Source organism: Anabrus simplex, chromosome 4, assembly GCF_040414725.1.
Source record: "Anabrus simplex isolate iqAnaSimp1 chromosome 4, ASM4041472v1, whole genome shotgun sequence".
Taxonomy (NCBI): Eukaryota; Metazoa; Arthropoda; class Insecta; order Orthoptera; family Tettigoniidae; genus Anabrus; species Anabrus simplex.
In genome coordinates, this window is record NC_090268.1 from 314027290 (window position 1) to 314054577 (window position 27288).

A 27288-nucleotide genomic window follows, 5' to 3' on the forward strand; every position below is an offset into this window, starting at 1 on the left:
TCCTATCATTCTATCTCTTCTTTTCGTCAAATTTAGCCAAATCGATCTCCTCTCACCAATTCGATTCAGTATCTCTTCATTCGTGATTCGATCTATCCATCTCACCTTCAGCATTCTTCTGTAACACCACATTTCAAAAGCTTCTATTCTCCTTCTTTCTGAGATAGTTATCGTCCATGTTTCACTACCATACAATGCCACGCTCCACAGGAAAGTCTTCAAAAACATCTTTCTAATTCCGATATCAATGTTTGAAGTGAGCAAATTTCTTTTCTTAAGAAAGCTCTTCCTTGCTTGTGCTAGTCTGCATTTTATGTCCTCCTTACTTCTGCCATCGTTAGTTATTTTACTACCCAAGTAACAATATTCATCTACTTCATTTAGGACTTCATTTCCTAATCTAATATTTTCTACATCACCTGCCTTCGTTCGACTGCACTCCATTACTTTTGTTTTGGACTTATTTATTTTCATCTTGTATTCCTTACCCAAGACTTCATCCATACCATACAGCAACTTCTCGAGATCTTCTGCAGTCTCAGATAAAATAACAATATCATCGGCAAATCTCAAGGTTTTGATTTCCTCTCCTTGGACTGTGATTCCATTTCCAAATTTCTCTTTGATTTCCTTTACTGCCTGTTCTATGTAAACATTGAAAAGGAGAGGGGAAACACTGCAGCCTTGCCTCACTCCTTTCTGGATTGCTGCTTCTTTTTCAAAGCCCTCGATTCTTATCACTGCAGACTGATTTTTATACAGATTGTAGATAATTCTTCGTTCTCGGTATCTGATCCCTATCATCTTCAGAATCATAAATAGTTTGGTCCAATCAACATTATCGAATGCCTTTTCTAGATCTACGAATGCCATGTACGTGGGCTTGTCCTTCTTGATTCGATCCTCTAAGATCAGACGTAAAGTCAGTATTGCTTCACGTGTGCCTACATTTCTTCTGAAGCCAAATTGATCTTCTCCCAACTCAGCTTCTACTTGTTTTTCCATTCTTCTGAAAATAATACGTGTTAAAATTTTACAGGCATGAGATACTAAACTAATGGTGCGGTAGTTTTCACACCTGTCAGCACGGGCTTTCTTGGGAATAGGTATAACAACATTCTTCCGAAAATCGGATGGGACTTCTCCTGTCTCATACATCTTGCACACTAAATGAAATAACCTTGCCATGCTGGTTTCTCCTAAGACAGTCAGTAATTCAGAGGGAATGTCATCAATTCCAGGTGCCTTGTTCCTATTGAGGTCACTCACAGCTCTGTCAAACTCTGACCTCAAAATTTGGTCTCCCATTTCATCAGCATCAACAGCCTCGTCATGTTCCAGAACCAAATTATTTACATCTTTACCTTGATACAACTGTTGGATATGCTCCTGCCATCCTTATGCTTTGTCTTCCTTCCCTAGAAGTGGCTTTCCATCTGAGCTCTTAATATTCATACACCTCAATTTCCTTTCTCCAAAGGTTTCCTTGATTTTCCTGTATGCAGCATCTACCTTACCCAGGACTATACAGCCTTCGACATCCTTGCACTTCTCCTTCAGCCATTCTTCCTTAGCTACCTTGCACTTTCTATCCACTTGATTCTTTAATCGCCTGTATTCTTTTCTGCCCTCTTCATTTCTAGCATTCTTGTATTTTCGTCGTTCATCAATCAGGTCTAGTATCTCCTGAGTTATCCACTGATTCTTAGTTGATCTTTTCTTCCTTCCTAACATTTCTTCAGCAGCCCTACTGACTTAACTTTTCATGACTCTCCACTCTTCCTCTACTGTGTTTCCTTCGGCCTTTTCATTTAGTCCTTGTGCAACATGTTCCTTGAAACAATCCCTCACACTCTTTTCTTTCAACTTGTCTAGATCCCATCTTTTTGCATTCTTTCCTTTCTTCAGTTTCTTCAACTTTAGATGGCATTTCATGACCAACAAGTTGTGGTCAGAGTCCACGTCTGCTCCTGGGAAAGTTTTGCAATCCAACACCTGGTTTCTGAATCTCTGCCTAATCATAATGAAGTCTATTTGATACCTTCCGGTGTCTCCAGGTCTCGTCTACGTATACAGCCGTCGTTTGTGGTGTTTGAACCAAGTATTGGCAAGGACTAAATTATGATCAGTGCAGAATTCAACCAGCCGACTTCCTCTTTCGTTTCTTTGTCCCAATCCAAATTCTCCAACTGTATTACCTTCTCTTCCTTGGCCTACCACTGCATTCCAGCCTCCCATCACTATTAGATTCTCGTCACCTTTTACATATTGTATTAAATCTTCTATCTCCTCATATATTCTTTCGATTTCTTCATCATCCGCTGAACTGGTAGGCATATAGTGCTGCACTATTGTGGTGGGCATTGGTTTGGTGTCTATCTTGACGACAATAATTCTTTCACTATGCTGGTCGTAGTAGCTTACCCGCTGCCCTATTTTCTTATTCATTATTAAACCAACTCCTGCATTTCCCCTCTTTGATTTTGTGTTGATAATTCGGTAGTCGCCTGACCAAAAATCTTGTTCTTCCTGCCAACGTACTTCACTTATACCAACTACATCTAACTTTAGCCTATCCATCTCCCTTTTCAGGTTCTCTAACCTACCACAACGATTCAAACTTCTAACATTCCACGCTCCGACTCGCAGAATGTCAGTATCCATCTTCCTGATGATCACCCCCTCTCGTGTAGTCCCCACCCGGAGATCCGAATGGGGGACTAGTTTACCTCCGGAATATTTTACCCGGGAGGAAGCCATCATCAGTACATCATTCATACAGAGAGAGCTGCATGTCCTCGGGAGTTAGTTACGGCTGTAGTTTCCCGTTGCTTTCAGCCGTGTAGCAGTATCAACACAGCTAAGCCATGTTGAGTATTATTACAAGGCCGTATCAGTCAATCATCTAGACTGCCGCCCTTGCAACTATCGAAAGGCTGCTACCCCCCTTTCGATGAACCATTCGTTAGTCTGGTCTCTCAACAGATACCCATCAGATATGGTTGCACCTACGGCTCGGCTATCTGCATCATTGGGACACGCAAGCCTCCCCACCGCGGCAAGGTCACATGGTTCGCAGAGGAGGAGTACACGATACTAGAAGTAAAATGTCTTCATAAACATGGATAATTTAGAATACGTAACATTGTAAAATGCTAAGTAAGATTGTTTGCTTGTTCATTAAAAACAACTGCACTTCTACCAAGGTATGTAGTAATTTTTCTTAATGTCGTATTGGTACCTTTTCCTAAGTAGGATGACGTTTACATACAGTCAAGTCATTGGTAGATGGTAATCACAAATTATAAATTATCTCGCAAACAACTCGTTTACGGATCCATGTTTACTAAGATTCTTTTCCTTGTAATATCGTGTTTCAATTTGTGCTATTAATTATGGTACACCTTGCATATATTTTGGCCATTACTGCTTCCTTCTCAATCATAGCCCCAAGCCTTGGATATTCTACCACCACTAAGGGATTTTTTTTTGCTAGTTGCTTTACGTTGCACCGACACAGACAGGTTTTATGGCGACGATGGGACAGGAAAGGGCTAGGAATAGGAAGGAAGCAGCCGTGGCCTTAATTAAGGTACAGCCCTAGAATTTGCCTGGTGTGAAAATGGGAAACCACGGAAAACCATTTTCAGGGCTGCCGACAGTGGGGTTCGAACCTACTATCTCCCGAATACTGGATACTGGCCGCACTTAAACGACTGCAGCTATCGAGCTCGGTAAAGAATTTCTAACCAGGAACCGATCGCTCTTAAAGTCCAAACCAAACCCCATGGCACTACAGCCCTTGAAGGGCCTTGGCCTTGGTCATCACGACGAATCCTCTCGGCCGTTATTCTTGGCTTTCTAGACCGGGCTCTTAAAGTCAGAAAAGAACAATGTGTTTGATATCGTTGAGACTGCAACACAAACACACGTTTAGTTCGCATGAGCCATATCAGTTGTTGATGGATAACCTTAACCACCAGAGAACGATCGAAATTTGATCTCACAGTGATGAGAATAGCGATTGCTTATGAACAGGAAGATGAACTATAGGAGATAAGAATTGTGTTTTTCAATGTAGTCATCGTGAGAGTTTATAAATCGACTTTGAACTTGCACCATGACCAGCGAATTAAGAATGCGTCACCGGAATGATCCTAAAAAGTGACCCCATCAAAATTATAGACTCCTTCTGTTTGGTGTACGATCAGACGAGATCGTCTTGAACGGTTTACCACATCGAATGCGTATAGCGTGGAAATCATTTATTGCGACATCGCTTTTAATGACGTATTGGATATAACAGCGAAATCTAACGGTTCAGTCTGAATCCTATGTACAAACTTTATTTAAAGAAATTGCTTAGTGCAACATCATATTATATGAAACGTCGTATTTTTTAAATCACATTTGCGAAGATATGTATTCGTATGTAACGTCCAGTGGTGATTTTTGTTTGTTACGCGTTTGGGGATTATTGTACAGCTTATTTCCAAACTTACGTTGTCAGCATATTGTAGATTCTAAATAGTCAAGGCAAGCATCGCTGTGAAGATGTCGTAAAAGAATATTGAGGAAAAGTCGCACATAAAATGGCGATTAGAAAATGGGGAAAATAACGCCAGCGTCACGAAGGAATTGGCCATATCAAACTCAACAATTTCTACAGCTTGGAAGGACAAAGAGAACATCTCGTTTATTAGCCTAGACCGTGTACGACAATTATTGATCAATTTACATTGTTGCTATTATTGATAAATTTAAATTGCTGCTACTTCTTTCCTCATTTTTTTAAATTTTTTATACTTTCCTGACATATGTTCTACGTACAATGTAAACATCAGAAGAAAAATTCCTCTCGGTCCCACTTCACAACAACCTTATTGCAAATACAGTAAGTTACTTATTTCAATAATCTTTCTAATGTTTTAACTTTCTGTTTATTAATCAAGGGGCTGCCTGGCCGAGGCAGTAAAGGCGTGCTCGGTTCCCCCGGAAAGACGTGGGTTCGAATCCCCGTCAGGAAGTCGTAAAATTTAAGAAACGAGATTTCCACTTCCGGAGGTGCATAAGGCCCTGAGGTTCTCACTCAGCCTACGCCAAAAATGAGTACCAGGTTAATTCCTGGGGGCACAGGCGGCCGGGCGTAGAGCTAACCACTCTACCCCATCACGTCCCGCGGTTAACAATGGTGGAAGCCTTTACATTCCACTCCTCCAAGGGCCTTCATGGCCTGTATGGAGGTGACTTTGTCTTTGTCTTTTGTTTATTAATCATTTAAGTGAGCAGATGGCGTGGAATGACATCAGTAGACGAATAAATTTGAGTGGTGTCTTTAAAAGTAGGAAAGATCACAATATGAAGATAAAGCTGGAATTCAAGAGGACAAATTGGGGCAAATAATTGTTTATAGGGAGGGGAGTTCGTGATTGGAATACCTTACCAAGAGAGATTTCAGTAAATTTCCCACCGAGCTAGATAGCTGCAGTCGCTTAAGTGCGGCCAGTATCCAGTAATCGGGAGAGAGTGGGTTCGAGCCCCACTGTCGGCAGCCCCGAAGATGGTTTTCCGTGGTTTCTCATTTTCACACCAGGCAAATGCCGGGGCTGTACCTTAATTAAGGCCACGGCCGCTTCCTTCCAATTCCTAGCACTTTCCTTTCCCGTCGTCGCCAAAAGACTTATCTGTGTCGGTGAGACGTAAAGCAAATAGCAGTAAATTTCCAATTCAGTTTGTGCTATTAATTATGGTACTCCTCGTATATACATTGGCCATTACTGTTTCCTTCCCAATCATAGCCCCAAGCCTTGGATATTCTACCACTACCAAGGAATTTCTAACTAGGAACTGAGGAAGAAACGGCTAGGAAAACAACAGATAGGAAATCTGCCAACTGGGCGACTGTCCTAAATGCAGATCAGTAGTGATTAATACCCAGCTCGATAGCTGCAGTCGCTTAAGTGCGGCGAGTATCCAGTATTCGGGAGATAGTACGTTCGAACCCCACTGTCGGCAGCCCTGAAAATGGTTTTCCGTGGTTTCCCATTTTCATACCAGGCACACCTTAAATAAGGCCACGGCCCGCTTCTTTGTCACTCCTAGCCCTTTCCTATCCCATCGTCGCCATAAGACCTATCTGTGTCGGTGCGACGTAAAGCAACTAGCAAAAGTAGTGATTAATTAATTGATTGATTGATTGATTGATTGATTGATTGATTGATTGATTGATTGATTGATTGATTGATTGATTGATTGATTGATTGATTGATTGGTTGGTTGAGCTTAAAACTTAAAGATATGGCATTTTTTTGCAACAAAAAACGGTTTGTGTGACTTTCGTCTACAACGACCGTTGATTGGCGGTCTCTTTGGGGTCGTTATAACTGATTTCGGCTGTATTTCATTTTCCTGTAGAGAATATTTTCTAAAAAGTGAGTGTTGTCCATACTTTACTGAGGCTAGTGAGTGAGACATGAACCTGTCTCGTTATCACCCGCACCTAGAGATGTAGTCACAGGGTCGTCGCTCCCTCTGGCCGAGCCTTGACCGAGTGACAGATAAATGGTGAGTGATAACAACCGACCGGACTACACGCCACGTCACGTGCCTGGATTTACAGCTCCACCGAACACAAACAAGAAAAGAGATATATGCCGATATCATACTCGCTATCCGACATTATGAGAACTCCTGCTAAGAGCTGATGTGAAAATGATTAGGTGTCTAACTTACCTTTGATCTGCTCCGTAGTATAGCTGACTAAACGATCGCCTTCTTCATTCAAGACCGTGTGATCGAGTCTCGGTGCAGCCAGCTGATATTTCAGTGTCAGTGGATTTACTGCAGCTGTAAGGAACCACTCTTCAGAATGTCTCTTTGGTGCTGCATTATTTACTCTTTTGGTCAATAAATAAACCTAGTATTTAACAACCTCATTTGATGATCCACATTCAAATTTTCACCAATTGGCGAGGATAAACTAATAACATTTTTAATTAGAAACTGAAAGGATTATAGGCAGAAAACTATTAAAAAATAGTTTGGCTTCAAAAATTAGAATTTCAGTTTGTATAAAAACTATAGGTCCGCCTCTGTGGTGTAGTGGTTAGCGTGGTTAGCTGCCACCCCCGGAGGTCCGGGCTCGATTCCCGGCTCTGCCACGAAATTTGAAAAGTGGTACGAGGACTGGAACGGGGTCCACTCAGCCTCGGGAGGTCAACTGAGTAGAGGAGGGTTCGATTCCCACTTCAGCCATCCTGGAAGTGGTTTTCCGTGGTTTCCCACTTCTCCTCCAGGCGAATGCCGGGATGGTACCTAACTTAAGGCCACGGCCGCTCCCTTCCCTCTTCCTTGTCTATCCCTTCCAATCTTCCCATCCCTCAACAAGGCCCCTGTTCAGCGTAGCAGGTGAGGCCACCTGGGCGAGGTACTGGTCATACTCCCAGTTGTATCCCCCGACCAAGTGTCTGAAGTTCCAGGACACTGCCCTTGCGGTGGTAGAAGTGGAATCCCTCTCTGAGTCCGAGGGAAAAGCCGAACCTGGAGGGTAAACAGCTGATGATGATGATGATGATAAAAACTATAGTCTATAAACACACCTGTTAAAATACCGGTAGTTCATTCCCTAGAAGAGGAGTCAAAGAATTGTCCGGTTTTCTTTATTTTTATAAGTATTATAAATTTGGTCATTATTAGGACAAACATTTTCAAACTTCAAGGACCTCCAGTTTATTCTGGTCAAAATCGTACGGAATCCAGCAATAATAATAATAATAATAATAATAATAATAATAATAATAATAATAATAATAATAATAATAATTGTACCGGGCGGTATACCTCCACGCCGCTAATTCAAACATTGCGCCTGTTGAAATTCCTCTACTGGAGGAAGCCTGAACTTTAACCACCATGTTAATCCTAAAGTTTCTCAGAAGATGTCGCTATTGTAAATTTTGAAGAGTTCTGAACTGTGTCTTTTTCGATTTATATTTGTTTTCTCTGTAGTAAGAAGTGTGAATATTCTCTTCTAGATGGCACTACTGAAGAACTACAATTGTGCACCCTAGTGCGAAGTGAAGGAACTGTTTTTTGAGAAATTTTGTGTTTATAAGTTTGTTCTTTGTTAAATATCTTTCAGTCATCTTTTGGGTTGACAGTATAACCCTTCTCTTTCCGCTTGTTTTGAATTTAGCCAATCCCGAATTTCTCTAATTATTTTTTGACCAATAACGTATGTCTTCTCCGATATGGATATGTTGCTTGATCCTAGCCAATAAAATGGGGGGGGGGGTTCTCATTCTTGAAAGGTCTCGAATGTTCCACGAGGGTATTTAAACTGCTGATTTTCTGGTCTCCGGGCCACTTCAGTAACATCTAGTGTGATTATGTAGCAGGGGGCGGGAAGCGCCTCTTTCTTCGGGCAGCAGTTCATCCATAAGGTAATGGCCTTTTAATAACTTCTTTGCTCGCTAGCTCAGCAGTTTAACCCTCGGGGCAGGTTCGAAACTTTTATCATGTAACTTTCCTTTAAAATGTAAAAGACACTTGATATAAATTCTGTCACTTTAACTACAAATTGGGATAGAGAGTGCCTAACCCTCTCGAGCTCCCACTCATAGTGTTTTGAGGTGACTACGTTTTCATAACAGTTTCCCTTCTCTTCGTAATGTAATAAAGTTTTCCTATCGCGTCACCTCCGTAGTATGGGATTAGCCCTTGCATAAGCGGCCTAAGAGCCAAATAGGTTTTAAAAAGGTGTGCAAGGAGTGCAAGTTACGGCTCCACTCAAGTTGGTGTTTTGGGGGCCATGTTATTGTCCTGTTTCTTTAGTGAATAGGCCTCAGTAGGTTGGGTATTTTTACCCCTGTTCTTGTGTGCCTGGAGGGCAGCTTGAAAGTGGAGTTTGGTGTGGCCTTTGTATTGGCTTGAACTTTGAGAGCGGGTTGCTCTTTCTTAAATTTGGTTTCTGTGTGCCTCGAGCAGGCTTTACTGGGTAATTGGGAGCTAGTGCTCCTTGGCATGGTTGGGGTTTTCTGCCCCTTTGTTGAACGTTGTTATATGTAAAGTTGGGGTCATTGCTCAAGGATTGCGTGTCTGGGGGCTCGAGGCCCAAATCCATTAACAAATTGCAATTGTACATTCTTAATTTGTTGATATGCTACTGAGTACCTGTTATAATGTTATTTCTTGATCTTGAAAAGAAAATATAACCTTTGCTAAATTTTAAATTAACTTTAATTTCGTAAGTTGAGACCTAATCATCCCAGCACCTTCTTTCACCTCTAACTACCACGGATAACTCCGTAACAAGTGGTAGCAGAGCGTGGTTAAATGGGTCTCAATTTAGCCCCTTTTGACGGCTAAACATTACTTTGCTTTCGAACTCTAACAATTTTCTCTGTTGCTGGACTTTTCTTCCTAATTTTTCAAAACTGTTAATTTTTTTGTCATCATGTCTGGCTCTCGCGAAGTCCTCCACCCCGGCTACTTGCGCAAAGAGGAATTAATCTATGAATTAACCATTAGGAACGTTCAATCTGGAGGCACGGTTGCCATAGACACTAATAAGCTAAAAGATTCCCTTGATTTGCCTATTACCATCCCGACTTTGGGAGAAAAAGAGATTGACGACGCTCTCTCCACGATCAATGATAATACTACTGAGCTAGCATCTGTAGTTAGTTTTTTTGAAGTAAGTGATCCATCTCCTAATCAACTCAAAAGAGTACAGGCCAGGTTGTACCACTTTTATAATAGGGTGTGTGATCTATTTTCTCTGAAATTAAATGACGTTCAGGGTAAGGAAGCTAGCGTCCTTGCCGAAAACTTGTCTAAAATGTCTAGTAAAGTTAGCCATTTGTTATCTGGATCTGCTATTCCTAAAGTCGACCAGCCTATGGTAGTAAATATTGTAAGTGGGGAGGATTCCTCTAAAAAGGAAGGAAGTAGTACTGCGGCGGCTACCCAACGAACATCTGCCCCATTAGAAACGGAGTCCGATCGTCGCACATCCATTCCACCCTTTGCGTTAAATAATGCGCCCTCTGAAACAGCTTCTACACCCCATAGGCCGTTACCTACTATGTCACCCGGGTTCAGTAGTTTGCCTCATCCATTAGCAATGTTGCTCAGGGGTATTTCCAAGTTTTCTGTTAACTCCACTACTGATGTTATTGCTTTCTTAAGGTTTTTAGTTGAATTCCAAGATCATGCCCTTGTTTTTTCTCTGTCTCCGTGTCAAACCCTTCAGATAATTTACCCTTATTCCATTGGTGTTCTCTCCGACAAGATAGTTAGGGCAATCGCTGAACAGTCATCCATAGAAGACTTCCATGCCCATCTGTTGGCAAATTTTATCCCCGCCCGAGCTAGGTCATCGCTCATTCAAAAGTACTACTACCGAGTACAACGGTTGAATGAAAATTTAGCAGACTTCATCCAAGGCATTAAGTTTTACACTAGGGCATTTGCCCTTCATTTTCCCGAAGATCAAATTGTTCAGGCCATATTGGAATGTATTTCTCCATCATACCGCTCATACTTGTGTCTTGCGTCGCATCCGCAAACTTTTGCCGAGTTAGAGGCTATGGCTGTCTCAGCCGAAGGAGTCAGATACGCCGATACCTTGCGTGTCGCGAAAGAACCCCCTCCATCCTCCAGTAGTTTTCGACCTCCTCCTCGCCGACCCATCACACCCCGTAAATATTATGCTTGCGGGTCGCCTGACCATCTTCGCAATACATGTCCATTGATCAAGTCTAGTGGGACAAGGAATGGAGCACGGTCATCTCAAGGTTGTTTTAAATGCGGCGCGTTTTCACGTATTGCCAAGAACTGCCCTAATGCTAACAGCGCTCCCTCCTGCTCAACTTCTGGTGCAACTTCCACCAAGGCCAATAATAATAAGTGACTAGGGGCTTCGGCTGAGTCGGTGAACCCTTCTTCCCGAGGCTCAGCACCAAGTAAACATATCGAAATTTCAGGGAAAACTCAGGCTTCAAATTTATCTGTCGAAGGTCCTAAAGAATGTCTTAGGATTGCGGCGGATACCCCCGCACCTGTGCCTTTTCTCAATATTGAATTAAATAATGAACCTGTAACTGCTCTATTAGATTCTGGCAGTGTTTGTTCTATTATTTCGGCTGAATGGTACTCCAAATTGAAAACTGTTTGTAGTCTTCCTGATTTTTGTTCGACTTCGGTTCAATATGTTTCCGCAAATTCCTCTCCATTAGAAACTTTAGGTTTTCTGTATGCCAAAATTCGTATACCTAAATTTACTTGGAAATTTAAACTGTTTGTGGCCAAGCACTTGTCTTGCCCCATTATATTGGGAGCTGATTTCATTTCTCACACCGGTCTAGTACTCTACCTTCAGAGCAAGTCGTGCTCTTTCAAATTCGATAGTAATTCCAAAATCCCTTTGTTAAAATGTAGTTCTGTAACATGTTCATCTGTTTCGCCTACCCAGGATGAGATGTTGTTAGATCTTAGACATCTACCTGAGGTGCAGGCTGATAGTATTCGTAAGCTGTGTCAGTCGTTTCCAGAGGTGTTCTCGGATATTCTTGGTGTTACTGACCTTATTGAATACAAAATTGAAGTCACGGATTCGATTCCTGTCCGTTTTCCACCTTATAGGCTATCTCCACCTAAAATGAAGGCATTGAAAGAAATCATTGATCAGATGCTGAAGGACGGAATTATTCGGCCCTCTAAGTCGGCGTATTCTTCGCCTATTTTTCTAGTCCCGAAACCCCAAGGTGGCTTCAGGCCTGTCATTGACTATAGGGCTCTCAATCGGAAGGTGGTGTTACAATCTGTGCCCCTTCCGGACCTTCACTCTTGTTTTTCATGGTTTCGAACGGCTAAGTTCTTTACCATCTTGGATCTTAATCAGGCTTATAATCAAATTCCTCTGGCTGAAGAATCTAAACATCTTACAGCGTTTGCCACGGATTGGAATTTGTATGAATACAACCGCGTACCTTTCGTGCTCCCTACGGGAGCAGCTGTGCTCACTAGACTGCTAGACAGGGTCTTCTCCGACATCAAGTTTGAGTACTTGTACTACTATCTTGATGATGTCGTCGTATTTTCGGAGACCTTCGAAGAACATCTAGATCATCTGCGAGAAGTCCTCAATCGCCTCCGTAAGGCTGGTTTTGAAGTTGTCCAAGGTTGATTTCGCCAAGCCCTCCATGTCATTCCTAGGGCATATTGTGTCGCCTGATGGTGTTGCAGTCGATCACTCTAGAACACAGGCCATCCGTGATTTCAAGCCTCCCAAGGACATCAAAGGTATTGCTAGGTTCATTGGTATGGTGAATTTCTTCGGGAAATTTATTCCAAATTTCGCCAATAGAGCGGCGCCCTTGAACTTACTTCGTAGGAAAGGCGTCAAATTCGAGTGGGGACCTTCTCAACAAGCCGCTTTTGAAGATCTCAAATTAGCTCTGTGTAACGCCCCTGTTCTGGCCATGCCCGATTTCTCCAAGAAATTGATCGTCCAAACCGACGCGTCGTAGTCGGCGGTAGCTGCAGTCCTTCTTCAAGAGACTGAACTAGGGAGGCGACCCATCGCCTATGCATCTAGGACTCTATCGGCTCAAGAAGCCAAATATTCCATCTATGAGCTCGAAGGTTTGGCAGTCTTATTTGCTTTAGAAAAGTTCCGTCTCTATCTGGAACATGCCAAATTTGACTTGGAGACCGATAACCAAGCCTTAAGCTGGGTCTTAGGTAGGCCGCGTCGTACTGGTCGTATAGCCCGGTGGGCCATCCGAATTTCTGCCTTCCAATTTGATGTTAGGCATATCAGAGGTACTGAAAACGTGGTTGCTGACGGACTAAGCCGTATGTTTTCTAATGATGTGGAGGCTCCTGATCTGGATGATAGTTCTTCACCTCCCGTGTCCATACAATCTGAGGTTAATGCCATCTTAACAGATGCTCCCATGCTCTTTAGGGATATTGAGAAATATCAACGTGAAGATCCGACGCTGGCTCCGATCATGGAAACCCTTTCTTCTGGGGAACATGTCGTCCCTTATGTATTGAGGAATGGTGTTTTATGTTGCCCGTCGAGGCATGATAAGATGATGAAAGTTGTAGTTCCAGCTGTTCTTGTAGCAATGATCTTCAGGTACTATCATGAGACCCCATTAGGGGGGCATTTAGGTATCTTCAAAACCCATGAAAGGATTCGTGAAATATTCATCTGGAAGGGTATGGACGGAAAAATCCGTGAATTGGTAAAATATTGTAAATCATGCTGGCTTAGTAAACCTTTAGGTCCGTGTCAATATATTGTATCTGATAACGCTAAAGTTTTCACATCCAACCTCTTTCGTAAATTCTGTTTTGATCTGTCCATATCTCATGTGACTACTTCGGCTTATTATCTTCAACCATCTCTAGCTGAACGGGTTAATCGTATTCTGAGGTCGGCCCTTATTGCCTATCATCACGACGATCATTCTAGGTGGGACACGTCCTTGTATTGGTTAGCTTTTGCTTTGAATTCGGCGGTTCATGAATCTCATAAGTTTACTCCAGCTTCCTTGATGTTCAAGTTTGTACCCAACACGCCGCTCTCTAACCTTTGGTCTCTTAGTGATATTCTACCTGAGGCAATAGATCCAGATAATATTTAAGATCTTTGGATGAAGGCTAAAGCCAATCTTAAAGTGTCTCATGAAAAGGTTAGGGAAAGATATGATCGTGGACGGAGACCCACCCATTTAAGGTAGGTGACCAGGTGATGGTCAAGAATTTTGTTCCCGCGGGCAAGCTTGCCGCCAGATATCATGGGCCGTGCATAATTGTAGATTTTCTTACGCCGGTCACGTTGTTATTAAGCAATCCAGCCACCGAGAGTATGTTTAGTGTTCACCTGTCCCAGGTGAAACCTGTGTAATTTCCGCACTAACTTACCTGGTTTTTATTTTTGTTACATTTTGAAAGTAATCTGAAGGTTATACTTTTTGTTTCATTTTGAGGCCTTCTGCCCTTGGAATTATGTTCTTTGTTTCCTAATGTTCATTGTACAACCTCTCCCGACCAGTTCAACTGCTATCCTGTCCTTGCCATGGCCATTACCACGCTCCCGTCTCCTGCTCAAACACACAGTGGCTAATTAAAATGAAATAAATATTTCCACGCCGCTGGCACCTCAGCTCCATCACAAGTACTGTACCCGAAAATCATTATGGTCCAACAAAAACCGCCGCCGAGATCTTAATGTTTCAGTGCCTCGCAGCCGCGCGGCGCCGTGCCGCTACTGGAGTAGAGCACGGGCCCGATCTACTTCAGTGAGGTCAACCAGTGTACGGCGAGCCGGAGCCCTCCTCCCGGCCAAGGCTGATGTGCGGCCCACCACCTGCAACTTGCCCGCGGTCTGTAAACGATCGCCGCGTGTGCAGCGTGCTTCAGCACCACTACCCCTCTCATAGTGCGGGAGAGCGGTATCTCAGGGTATTTGAGGGGTCGGGCGGCCTCCTCTGGACACAAGCTGCTGCGGCTGGTCTCGCCATCAAGTAATAGGCAACGAATGTACTTAATCAGCTACATGGACATTTCATATCAACAATTACTACATTTTTGGATTCAACTGCAACTTTTGGTGGACTTAGAAAATTTTTTTTTCCTTTCAAGAATTAAAAGTTTTTCCTTCTGAATTCAACTACTACAAGCATAAAGACATTACATCAAAAGTTACTACAAAGAATTTTAAAACTGGATCAAACCACTTTAAGAAAACTTGTTGTAAATCCTTCTGCAATTAATTTCCATTTCAACATCATAACTTGGACCTTGTTTTAACACAAAATTTGGTGTTCTTCTGTGTTACCCCTTGGAAGGACTTTGGGGGAAGGGGGGGGCCTGTACCGGGCGGTACACCTCCACGCCGCTAATTCAAACATTGCGCCTGTTGAAATTCCTCTACTGAAGGAAGCCTGAACTTTAACCACCATGTTAATTCTAAAGTTTCTCAGAAGATGTCGCTATTGTAAATTTTGAAGAGTTCTGAACTGTGTCTTTTTCGATTTATATTTGTTTTCTCTGTAGTAAGAAGTGTGAATATTCTCTTCTAGATGGCACTACTGAAGAACTACAATTGTGCACCCTAGTGCGAAGTGAAGGAACTGTTTTTTGAGAAATTTTGTGTTCATAAGTTTGTTCTTTGTTAAATTTCTTTCAATCACTTTTTGGGTTGGCAGTATAACCCTTCTCTTTCCGCTTGTTTTGAATTTAGCCAATCCCGAATTTCTCTAATTATTTTTGACCAATAACGTATGTCTTCTCCGATATGGATATGTTGCTTGATCCTAGCCAATAAAATGGGGGGGGGGGTTTTCTCATTCTTGAAAGGACTCGAATGTTCCACGAGGGTATTTAAACTGCTGATTTTCTGGTCTCCGGGCCACTTCAGTAACATCTAGTGTGATTATGTAGCAGGGGGCGGGAAGCGCCTCTTTCTTCGGGCAGCAGTTCATCCATAAGGTAATGGCCTTTTAATAACTTCTTTGCTCGCTAGCTCAGCAGTTTAACCCTCGGGGCAGGTTCGAAACTTTTATCATGTAACTTTCCTTTAAAATGTAAAAGACACTTGATATAAATTCTGTCACTTTAACTACAAATTGGGATAGAGAGTGCCTAACCCTCTCGAGCTCCCACTCATAGTGTTTTGAGGTGACTACGTTTTCATAACAGTTTCCCTTCTCTTCGTAATGTAATAAAGTTTTCCTATCGCGTCACCTCCGTAGTATGGGATTAGCCCTTGCATAAGCGGCCTAAGAGCCAAATAGGTTTTAAAAAGGTGTGCAAGGAGTGCAAGTTACGGCTCCACTCAAGTTGGTGTTTTGGGGGCCATGTTATTGTCCTGTTTCTTTAGTGAATAGGCCTCAATAGGTTGGGTATTTTTACCCCTGTTCTTGTGTGCCTGGAGGGCAGCTTGAAAGTGGAGTTTGGTGTGGCCCTTGAATTGGCTTGAACTTTGAGAGCGGGTTGCTCTTTCTTAAATTTGGTTTCTGTGTGCCTCGAGCAGGCTTTACTGGGTAATTGGGAGCTAGTGCTCCTTGGCATGGTTGGGGTTTTCTTCCCCTTTGTTGAACGTTATTCATATGTAAAGTTGGGCTCATTGCTCAAGGATTGCGTGTCTGGGGGCTCGAAGCCCAAATCTATTAACAAATTGCAATTGTACATTCTTAATTTGTTGATATGCTACTGAGTACCTCTTATACTTGTTATTTCTTGATCTTGAAAAGAAAATATAACCTTTGCTAAATTTTAAATTAACTTTAATTTCGTAAGTTGAGACCTATTCATCCCAGCACCTTCTTTCACCTCTGCTGTTCCACAGATACCTCGGAATAATAATAATAATAATAATAATAATAATAATAATAATAATAATAACAATAATAATAATAATAATAATAATAATAATAATAATAATGCATAGAAGGAGTGAGAATGAAAATGTCTTCGTCACTGGTTGAGTTAGCCAAGCGGTTAGGGCCGCACAGCTGTCACCTTGCATCCGAGAGATAGTGGGTTCGAATTCCACTGCTGGCAGCCCTGAAGATGGTTTTTCGTAGTCTCCCATTTTCACACCAGGCAAATGCTGGGGGGCTGTACCTTAATTAAGGCCACGGCCGCTTTTTTTCCATTCCTAGGCTGCTCCTGTCCCATCGTCGCCATAAAACTTATTCGTGTCGGTGCGACGTAAAGCAAATAGCGAAAAAGATGTCTCTTAAATTATGCCAGCATTCTGAGAACTTATCGTCACTGCGGCTCCGAAACCCCGAATGTGACAATGCTTTTCCTATCCATTATTTTCCTTAAGACTGGTCACGACTCCCAGCCACGTATCGATATGCAGTCCATCACAACATTTTCACAGTGTTCATTTTCCTATGCTACAGTGTAAGGGAAATTAAACCTTAAATATATCATGAAAATACATTCCTACATTACGGTACAGTAAGGCAAAATATTTATGGCTATATTCAAAGAATGGACAATTAAAAACTTACTAAAAAGATACTTAACTATACCTCCTCACTGAAAGTCAAGAATAATTAGATAATTAAAGTTGAGAAAAGACCTTCAAGAAATCAGCATAACAGTTGAAATTACATGGGACAGGCCTAGCTTTAGAACGTTGGCGAACAAACATGATTTTGCTGAAAAATCCACGATGAATCACTGAAATGAAATGGCGTATGGGTTTTAGTGCCGGGAGATCCCAGGACGGGTTCGGCTCGCCAGGTGCAGGTCTTTTGATTTGACGCCTGTAGGCAACCTGTGCGTCGTGATGGGGATGAAATGATGATGAAGACAACACATACACCCATCCCCCGTGCCGGGGAAATTAACCAATGATGGTTAAAATTCCCGACTCTGCAGGGACGATGAATCACTGCATGAACGGAAGAACGGAAGAAAAAGCACAGCGAGAGGATGAACAGATTCTAAGTAGAGAAAAAGCAAAATACTCGTAGTCTGCTAAATAAGTCCCATCGCGCTCCTTAGTTGGGCACAATATTGTGAATAAATAAATAAATAAATAAATAAATAAATAAATAAATAAATAAATAAAAAATAAATAAATAAATAAATAAATAAATAAATAAATAAATAAATAAATAAATAAATAAATGTTCTTTTACATCACTTCATTATCTATAGATTTTAAAAGATATCGGAGCGCAGCAGTTTTTGCCAGAAAAGGAATCAATTAACTTGGCTAACCCCCCCCCTTCCCCCGCAATAAAGTCATTCACATTTAAGCACTCTTAAATTTCACATAACATCGCCAGCATTCTATTATTCACCCTTGAAGGTAGAAGACCTCGTTCGAATTCAGCGTTCTATTCACGTGGTCAAGATTTTCCATTGCATTTGGTCAATAATTCGATTAGACATCAATTAGGCACAAAAACGCAAATGCTGGTACAGGTACGTTGATGTTCAGAATGCAGAATCACGTAGCAATAATTACGTTTCATATAATTTAGGCTAAAAGATGAAAACATTAAAGAAATCACTCTGAACTGATAATGCTATAGTCATATCCATGAGAAACTTTTCACGGCAGATTTGCTGATTAATCCTGTGTCAGGCATGAGCATTTTCATTATCTGACCTGGAACGCAGAGTAGCATCGAAATCTCTCTGTTTCATCAGGAACGTCACGACTGATCGATGCGCTCCTGGCGGTTCCTAATGAGATTCAAGCACGAATTTAACATTTTTCTTTTAAATAGAGGAAACCGTGAAGAAGTAGCTCAAAAACCTTACTCAAGATCACATGGAATGTCACAAGATTGATCGTCAGTTAATTATATTTCTTTCCAATGGATAACAGTTACTGAAATAATAATAATAATAATAATAATAATAATAATAATAATAATAATAATAATAATAATAATAAGAATAATAAGAATAAAGGATAATTAAATTAAGTTACAGCCACACGAATACTAGACGTTTCCCAAGCAGTTTTGCTCTTGAAAACTTGGCCTGCTCTAGATTGATAGTTATTTTATCAAACACTCGTGATCTAGTCTCTATTGTATCACATCATCGCCTTCACAACTCAGCTACAAATTCCTGAAGTCACATGTGAAACCTCACTTTTGGCCCTTACGACGTTAATAACTATTCTGTTCTGGACAGTTCAAAGCCTGCTATACATCATAGCCTTCTGCATGTGCTTTACGATTTAAAGAAAATACACACAATTGTCTCTCCTTAACTACCTTTTATTTCTATCTGTCTCTCGCGGCGATACTGAGAAAACAAGAACCTTTTTAAAGTTCAAGTTGTCACCATATACAACTTATTACCCCCGCTTTCTGAGGAAAAATACAATGATCCTCTCGCGACCACGATTTCAAAGAAAGATACGTTTCTTTCAGCAATGAAATTGTATTATCCTCGCCACATTGACGCTCGTAGCTTTGCAAACTCCATCTATCGGCATGGGTTCGAACTACGTCTCAATCGATCGCTGAGTCCATCCAGCTACAGTAGATCCTCGCTGAGCTAACTAGAATCACGCGTTAAGCTTGCCGTGCTCACAGTCATACTAAGATAACGAAAACTTTCAGAACTAGATATAGGTTAAAATAAAAATAAAATGATGACCATCACATCTGAAAAGTTTAATGAAAATATCCCTCTATCAGTGATGTTAATGAATCTTTACCATTCTGCCGCATGCAACGACATTATCTCCATTTGCAGTATAAGCACGGGACGGTACATCCCTCTTCGTATGTCCACGCATTTTTTCGGCTGGGTGGCGCTCACCTCTTCGTATCCTCAGCCGGCCCAAGAATACAGCAAACGGGCAGACGCCTAGTTGGCTGTCGCCTCTCCACCATGTCTTCCTCATGTCTAGTCAAGAATGTGGACACCGCTTATTTCCCCGATGACATTCGCACATGGATTTGCAACTCCGGGGCCGTCGTTCGAGTGGTTCTCCGCCTCCAGGATGCTTCATCTGGCCAGCCATCTCCAGATATTGTGGTCTTCTTTCGCGATCCGCAACTGGCGAATTACGCCCTCATTCGCGGCGACTTAAATGTCTTCCATGCTGCGCATCAAGCTCTACCCACTCCTGACCATATTTTACAGCAACTGGCCTCCGATCCTGACTTCCCTATCACTTTAACGGCTCCCCCACCATTCCTCCACCCTCTACCCCTTCTCCTTCCGTCTCTCATCTCTCGCCTACTCTTTCTACTACTACCCCCACCATTGTCACCACTTCTGTTCATCTCTCCCCGTCTTCTTCTACCGCCACTCTTACGTACAGTCATCCTTCTCCAATAATGTCTACCCCCGCCCCCTCCCTATCTACGACCCTACCCCGACCCCAACTGCCCCCTGCTGGACACCACCACCACTGCTCAGCCAGCCTCCACCAGAGAGTCTGGTGCTACCACGGCCAATCAACCACTTTCAGTGTCGAGCTGTGTCCTTCGTGGCGTCGACCCTGCCATCTCTGAACAGGACTTCCTCTCCAATCGGCAGGGGTCCCGGTGCGGAGAGCCTACCGAATATTCAACCCCTATGGTCCGATGTTCATGGTTCGCCTTCAACTTCCATCCAATGAAGACGTCCACCGCTTGATCTCCAACGGCGTCCATCTTCACCGGCGAACTTATCGGGTAGAGCCTTCTCGCTCCCCACCCCGCACCGTGCGCTCTCCCTCGACCAGTTCCACCACCCACCCCACCACCGCAAGCCGTCTATCCTCCCGCTCCCCCGTCTCCTTTCACACTAACGCCTCTCTCAATCCTGGAACTTCTCCGTTTATTGGCCACTTCTGTCACTAATATCACAACTACACTCTACTATCTGCTCTTGCAACATTATCCTTGTCCTTCTCCCCATAACTTCCTCCGAGCCCTCAACCTGTACTCGCGCACTCCGTGTAAACACTCTTGTGCACTTCTCTGTACACCTCTCTCCTTCTCAGTATTGCTCGCCCGAGATACAATAAGTCTTCTCTTATTCCATGGTGTTCGTTGGGTGCTGCTCGGGCGGGGTGCTTTGGTGGGTCTCTCCTTTGGGGTGCGGCTTGTTGTTGCGGTTGCCTTCGCGCCCCTCCCTTTTTGCTCCTTTCTTGTATGTACGACACATACACCCACGTAGACTCTTTTCACATTCTTTTTCCTTTCAAAGGCTGAAGAGCTCCTCGTTGAGCTGATGGCCCACCCACCCTACAGGGGTGGGAATGAAATGACTTAATGATGATTATGATGGCACGGTACTCACGGTCGGTGGATACAGAGTGGGTCTCGGCCCACAAGTGACCACGGCTGGTCCGTGATCCGACAGTTCTGCACTCCGAGCGGCAACCGAGCAGAGGAGGGGCTGGCCATGGCTTTATCGTGGCTCAACGCCTCTGTATTCCGGACATGGAGAGATACTGGTCCTCACCGTCGGCTGTTCTGATAATGGATTTCCGTGGTTTTCCATTCTCCAACACTAAGGCGCATGCAGGGACAGTTCCTAGTAGATACTTCGGCCGTTAACTCTCTCACTTTCACCACACATCTTCTCCGTCAGAAATCTCCCGGCCTGAGTCACCATCGAGGAGGCCCGCCTCCCACATCAGGGTAGGAATGAAAACATTCAGCAGAAGTAGTAGAGAACTCTTGCCACTGATTTGTGGACATCTAACAAATCTAACAAACGTTGACCGTGGTTGTTTCGTTGTAGGTATTGTAGGTATCGTCGATACATGATTTGGACAAGGTAGAATTCCGCATGCTTGATACTTTCTCAATAAAATGTAACTCATTCTGTGAACTGAGACGTCATTTTTCTGCAAGTAGACCCATTAACATCTACTGGAGTAATTAAAATGTTCATTTCAAATTTTAAATATTTTCCAACTTATACATTTTGTCTGTTGAAGACAGGCTAACATACCAATAATACATAATACCAAGTGCATACAGATTTAAATAGATTATAATATTCATGTCCTCAGTATAATAGCATACGATCTAATTCTGCATTTTCAGACTTCTAATAACAGCTAATATGCTTTAAAATGACTGTACATGTTTGTTGCCTTACTTCAGAAGCCACTCCTCCATCTGTCAAACACATACTAACACAGACCGCTCGCTACCTAGCAGTAAAGGCAGATCAGACATTTATCAGATCAGACATATATTTTTATGACCATTTTCGGTCCAAGGAATCTGACGTCTATTTCATCAGCACATCTTGAAAATTACACCTGGACGATGCTGAGGACAGCCCGCACTCTTCACTCAAGTCCTGCCACACGTACTTACAGCTGAAGAAATTAAGCAACGAACGGACATCATGGATAGCTTCTACAAACCATTCTTCGGATTAAACATCGCACAAGAAGCCCTTCCCTCCTTGAATTGAATGAGGAGAATGTATATAGTGAGAGAGTGTGTGTGTATTGAACAGTTTTCATTACAAAAATTGGAAAAGTTTCCTTCCGGTCAGAATAGCTAGAATAGATCACGTCTATGGATTTGAGACTAAAGAATATCACCGCATACATTCAGTACGGCTTGATATAATACCATGAATGATTAAATAAATAACATTTATGCCTCTTGAAAGAAAAGTGATACCCTGTTTCTTTATTTGCATGAGTAGAATGATTATACTGTATTACACGAGTGCTTAAGGCTGTTTAAGTTACGTATATAATATTGTCTGTTACCATAACAATAATATAATTTATATGAGAAAACAGCATATTAAAATGGAAGTAAGCATATGCATAACGTAGTAGAATTGTTGGAATTTCTTCGTTTGCGTTGTTACAATACTCTTTGGTGTTATGTATCTCTAGTATGTACTAAAACTTTATTCAGACACACACTTCAGTAATCCATTAACGTCCAGCGTCTCTAGTAGAATATCCAGCGTCAAGATCTTCATCCGTCGTAGCTGTTGACTCATTAGCCGTGTCTGTTCCCTCATAAATTTAATCCCTCCACTGAACGAGCTGGCCGTGCGGTTAGACTTGCGAAGCTGTGAGTTTGCATTCGGAAGATAGTGGCTTCTAACCCTAATATCTGCAGCCCTTGGTTTTCCATTTTCACACCAAGCAAACGATGGGTCTGTACCTTAATTAAGCCCACGGCCGCTTCCGTCCTACTCCTAGCCCTTTCCCATCCTATTGTCACCATCGTCGGTGCGACGTAAAGCAAATTGTAATAATAGTAATAATAATAATAACAATAATAATAAATTCGTCAACATTATCATAATCGTTTAGAGTTCTTTGTTCCAGCAATGCGGATAGCGCCAGTGTACTTTATACTTTATATTCTCAACTTGGATGCACAGTTTCATCCAGTCTGCTATGGTCACTACACTTATGCAATAATAGGTCAGTTCTTTCAATACATAGAATGAAAGATTGCTAATGTTATTTGTTGCAATGTTTTGCTTCACTAAATTCCATATTACTCGATAAGATTTAGGTCAAAGTGATATGCAGGCAATCGCAGAACACAAAACTCACTTTCTTTTAACATCCTATCCAACCTGTATACCGGCTGAGTTTTGTTTTCTGTTCTGCCAATTCTCTCTTGGTTACGCTATCTGACACTGTAAGGTGATGGTGACGGCAATTCACAACGACAATATTATGCCAGGGAGAATTCACTAGTGTTGGGAGAGTACGGCTCACGCTGAGGTAACATTACGTACTGTAACTCTGTTTATACTGAGTAGCTCTGCTCGTTGCTATCGGTAAAGACTCATCAGACGTCTAATTCTAGTCATCATCATATTCTAAAGGCTACGTCCGGCTCCATAGCTAAATGGTTAGCGTGCTGGTCTTTGGCCACAGGGGTCCTGGGTTCGATTTTCGGTAGGGTCGGGAATTTTAACCATAATTGGTTACATGTTTCCATTATTTTCTTGACACGGCTAAGCCCAAAAGCCTATACAATACCACGTCCATAATTGGTTAATTTCTCTGACACGGGGGCTGGGTATATGTGTTGTCATCATCATTTCATCCTCATCACGGCGCGCAGGTCGCCTACGGGATTCAATCCTAAAACCTGCACCTGGCGAGCCAAACATGTCCTCAGACACTCCCGTCACTAAAAGCCACACGCCATTTCATTTCATTTCATTTCATTTCATTTCTAAAGGCTAAGCCTAGTCGCCGAAGCCATAGATGTCTATCTTTCTTGAGCTAGTCTTTTTAACTCCGCGTGGATATTGCAGTTCATTCTCTGAACAAGGTTCTTGATATAAGACACTCTGGGTCGTCCTCTTCCTCATTTCCCTGCAATTATTCCTTCAATGATGATTCAAAGGAACTCTTCATGCCGCAGAATGTGACTAATAAATTTTATTTTCCCTTTTTTTCAATTTCAGTTACCAGACTCGGATTTTCTCCTCTCTCTCTCTGAGGACTTCGGTATTGCTCTTCATTTCAGTCCAACTTATCCTCTGCATTCTCCTCCAGATCCATATTTCAATTGCCTCTAGTCTTTTCTTTTCCTGCTCTCCTAATGTCCAGCTTTCGCAACCATACAGAAGCACACTCCATACAAACGTTTTTGCAAAGGCCTTCCGAGTTTGAATATCTATGTTTGTTGGCCAGCAGATGCTTTTTATCTTACAGGACTCTCTTTGCCATTACTATCCTTTTTCTGACTTCTGATATGCTCCGATTATCACTTGTGATCAGGGTTCCTAGGTAGCAAAACTGTTTCAATTGTTCAATTTTATCAGGGCCAATTTTGATGTGTGTTATAGGCATTTCTTGGATTTACATATTGTCATAGTTCTTGTCTTCCTTGCATTAATTTTGAGGTTCCATTTCTCTAACGTTTCTGCTAGTATCTTGATCATTCTCTGCATACATTTGAGTAGACACTTCGGGAAACAGAGTGGTACTCCTCTCCTTGTATGCGTTGCCATTTTTAATGTCCCGCTAAGATATTTAAATTATACCCATGCGTTCTTTTAACTGGGCGCGCTCACTTCAGGTTTGTTCTTTGTTCTTTCTAAAAAAGTAACTTTCTCTAGAATTTAAAATGCTTCAAATAAACCAATTTTAACTATCGCAGAACAGAACCTTTTGCACAAATGTGCATGCATATGCTGTTCTAATCTGAAGCAACTAATCTGAAAAAAGTTGAAATTTTTCAGAAATACCTTGAGTCAATGTATGGGAAAATCAAGAGATTTTTATGATGCGATTCCACTTATCAGCAAAAATATTTAAAAGGTATAAGCTTTAAAGTATTAACAAATATATCATTTCAAATTATGCCTTTGAACTGCGTAAGCCTGACAACCACGATTTTTTCTTATTTTTTACAAGTTGTTTCCGTCCCACCGGCACACATAGGTCTTACGGCACAACCAAGTACCAAACCTGAGCAAGCCAGAATCATTTTGAAAGGAGACGGCCTTTCTGAAAGAAAGCATGAAAGAAAGGAGCGATGAATCCGAAACGAATTTTTCTTAATTTAGACCAAAATTAGTGGGAAAAAATAATAATATCGCTAATATCGCTGTTACCAGTCATTTGACCGGGTCAGGAATGGAATGAATGAAGCCCCCATCTAGAGGCTAGGATAGGAAATGTGCCGGCTTCCGAAGTCTGTCGCACTCCTCTGGGGCAGTGATAAGTGACTGACATATGAAATGAAATGTTAATGGGGAGTGTTGCTGGAATGAAAGATCACAGTTAAAACCGGAGAACCCGGAGAAAAACCTGTCCTGCCTCCGCTTTGTCCAGCACAAATCTCACATGGAGTGACCGGGATTTGAACCACGGTGTCCAGCGGTGAGAGACCGGCGCGCTGCTGCCTGATCCACGGAGGCTCCAATAATAATATCGCTATATCATAAATTAATTCCCTGGAAGGGAAACATAATTAAATTTCATCGACTGTGAATATAAAGTATTCAGGCTCTTCAGGCTTTTTTTTTCAGTAGTGAAATATTCGAAAGGTGTGACAATCCATTTGACGATCGCACAACCATACAGTGACAAAACATTGGTAATTTCACGATTAAAAAAGCATATAAAGAGCTTGCATGCATACATTGTACATGGTTCAATAAGTAATTCACGTATTTTTTTCTGACTGGAGGTTTGTTTATTTGCAACAGGGAATACACCACATTATTCCCCAATTCATTAGCTACAAATACTTTTCATTTTACCAGTCTCCATTTAAATCTATGGCTTTCCTCCACCGAGGTGTGCGAGCCTGCGTACTGCTCCTGTAGCATTTAGCAGGTTTCCTTTCCAGCCACGTCCGGATTTCACCTATGGCCACCTAACTGTTGTCGTATCACCACCCACGGAGGAAATATTCATGGAGACCAAACAAATAAAAATCACGAGGTTCAATATACGGGCAATAGAGTGGGTGAGGAAGAGCAGTCCACTCAAGTTCTGCGATTGATTCACGAGTGTGCAGGCTTGTGTGTGGTACTGCGTTTTCATGTTGAAAGGGGGATGTTGTTGACGTCTTTATGGGGACGAGCACGCAGAAATCGTTTCTATCTTTTTTTCAGATTTTCGATGTAAACTTCTGAGGTTATTGTGTGACCAGCAGGAAATGTGTCAATCAGAATCACCCCTTCAGAATCCCATAAGACTGAGGCCATAACTTTTCCGGTTGAGGGTTCCGACTTGAACATTTTCTTCAGAGGAGAATTCGTGTGACGCCACTCCATGGACTGTCATTCGGTCTCAGGCTCAACATGACGAATTCATGTTTAATCTCCTGGGACGATTTTGGATAGTAAATCATCATCGTCCACGTGATGTCCAAGCAGCTTGGCACAAAAGTTTCCTCCTTCGTTCCTTATTGTCGTCAGCTAGGCAACCAGGGAGCCACCTGGAACAAACATTTGAATAGCCTAAGCGGTGGATATTGTGTTGGCATTATCTACTGAGATGTGAAGTTGAGTAACCACTTCTTTGGTTATTATTCACGTATCACCTCGAGTAAAACACTTTTCGCGTTGAACAGTCGCCGGTGTAACAACTGCAGGAAGCCGTCTCCAACTTGAAGATATGACAATTTCACTTTACCTTTTTGCGGCACTGATACCCTGCTTATCCAACGACTAACTGTACTTCTGTTTACTGCCTGATCTCCATTGACATTTTCTTCCAGAGCCTGTTACCGTTAGCAACGACCTCCTGCTCCAAAAACAGAAATTCAATCACAGCTGTCGGTTTTGTACAATAGCCAAATCACAACAAAACGAGTATGTTACCATGACAACTACAAGAATGAAACTTCGCGGCATTTCCAAGGAAGATTTGTAGTTGCTGTATAAAAAAATTTGGTCCTCATTCCACAACAAAAGAAAGATGTGTATTACTTACTGAACTGCCCCAGTAACATCGCTGTTTGTTCTTCCATCGCCCTCTACTATTACTGTGCTAACGCACCTTCTCATTCGCCCGGTCACCAGTGCCGGATTAAAGTGTTTGAGGGCCCCTTCTTCATAACGTCACGTAAGACTAGCATAATGAAGTCGTTATAGAACTAATTCCGTTTTAATTGATGAATAGGGAAGTGTTGAAATAGACTACAATTTTTCTCTATTTTTCATGTTAATATTCCATAATGCCAAAGCATATTTCACATTTGTCTGATCATCACTATCAAACCGACATACAAAACAGAACTTACGTTTTTTGGCACCACTAGGATATTTTCCATCCATTTTACAAGAACATTGCAAAGCAACTTACAAATGGTTCAA